We start from the raw sequence: 2106 nt of genomic DNA on the forward strand, positions 1-2106 counted from the left end.
CAGAGTTGGTTTGGAATACAGCTTCAGCTTTTGTCTTCTCCAAAGTTGCTTCACAAAATTTACTAAAAAGCAGTTAAGAAATAAACAGGTAAGAATTTCATTGTTCTGTTGTTAGTACATTTGACAATTAAACATGATAGACACAAAATGCTGGAGTAACTCAACGGGTCACGACGCATCTCTGGAGAACATGGACGAGTAATGTTTCAGTCCTGGCCCAAAACGTCACCTACCCTGTTCTCCAGAGATACTGCCTGACCCGCTGAGTTACTCCGGCACTCTGTGAAACGTTATCCATGTTCTCCGGAGATACTCCCTGACCTGCTGAGTTACTCCAGCACGCTGTGTCGATCTTTGGTATAAACCAGCATCTGCAGTTCCTTTTTATTATATTTTATAACAATTAAACATTCGGGACTCTTGAAACTGTCCAGGCATTATGTCTAGGGAAGAACTGCAGATGTTGGTATAAACTGAAGGCAGACATTTAATTTCTTCATTTTCCCATCCAAAATGTCGCCTAGAATGGCAATTAGTTTCTTCAGTGAATGGAGACACAAAGAACTGCAGGTGCAGATATCTTAAGCAAAACACAAAGTGCTGGAGGAGCTGAGCAGATCAGGCAATGTCTTTGGAGGGAATGAACAGATGGCGTTTCGGGTTGGGACTCTTCTGAGAATGTTGTAAGATTAATTCTATTGTTACATGATGAATCACACAACTTTAATTTTTGAATTGTGTCACATAGCCTAATGCATCATACCTTCCATAAATCCTGCCTGTTTGCCACTATGGAATGCCAAATCCGTAGCAGTCAAGCCATGCGCTCGATGCCTCCTGCTGGAGAGAACTGCAAATTACCTCAGGCATAACCACCAAGCTTGAAATAAAGTGCTGGAGGAACTAAGATGGTCAGGCAGCACCTGTGGAGGGAATGGACAGGCGTTTCGGATTGGGACCCTAACTCAGACTGACAGGTGACATTTTGGATTGTGACCCTAAATCATAACTGGATTCTAGTTTGAGATGACAGCCAGGGAATGAGATGTGCATCACAAGAAAGAAACATTGAAAAAATGTACTGCAGGCCCACCACCGATTTTCCAGCAACTGATGATCTGGCACCTCCTTTAATCCAGACAAAATTACGAATTGGGAATGATTCTTTGCAGCAGCAGTATATCTGCGCGTCCCCCTCTTCCCCATGTCTTTGGGATGTCTGAGGAATCAGATTGGGAGTGTGAATGAGCCTGAGGGCCGATGCGAGATTAAGTGAGTGAGCCTGGCTGGAAGACAGGCGGAGAGCGTAGCAAGGCAGTCCCTGAACAGCAGCCCAGCTCTGACTTTAAGTTGTGTACCGATGACTGTGCCCCCGCGTGTCCCGTCTTCTCCCTTCTTGTTCTCCGGATAATTCAACATGTTGAACAAGGATCACCATATTATTATTATTATGAATTATTATTACGTGTCCTCTGTTGGTCTGGCAAAACGGATAGTGCGGCAAGGCTGTGGAACCAAGGGTGCCAGGAAATGGGTGGTGGACCTGTGCATATTTATTGATTTTCAGTCACCAGCTCTCCTTTATAAGCAGTTTGCAGAGATATGATAGAATAATACTCCAAAGTACCAAAGTTTACAGCACCTGTTACTTTCTCCCCGCCGATGACAAGCCAGGGAAAGCTGGGAAAGTAAAGCCAGTCACGCATTCTATCATTAACCATCTCTCTTGCACTCATCAACCCAACTAGTTCTCAACACTGGAGCTGTTCAAAGATCTGTAATAAATGGTGAACTGAAGGATACACAAAAATACCATTTTAATGAATGAATGAATGTTGAGAGAGAACAAAATGTATCTAACACTGGAGGAAGGCATGGGAATTGTATTAGGTAGGAACATGGAGGATTTGATGAAGGAGCCAAAGGTTCCTTACATATGTTATGTTTGAGGCCATGGCACACAGTAGTCTGTGGGGAGGGAAAGCAAGTCTTGGTGCAAGATAGTTAAAATGGATTGCAGTTTAACAGGTATGGTAGCTGAAAGAATTCATAAGTAACTTGATCTTCAGTCTTTTCTCAATTTAACATCATAATTTTAAACAAATC

This window comes from Amblyraja radiata, chromosome 14 (genome assembly GCF_010909765.2).
Source record: "Amblyraja radiata isolate CabotCenter1 chromosome 14, sAmbRad1.1.pri, whole genome shotgun sequence".
Lineage (NCBI taxonomy): Eukaryota > Metazoa > Chordata > Chondrichthyes > Rajiformes > Rajidae > Amblyraja > Amblyraja radiata.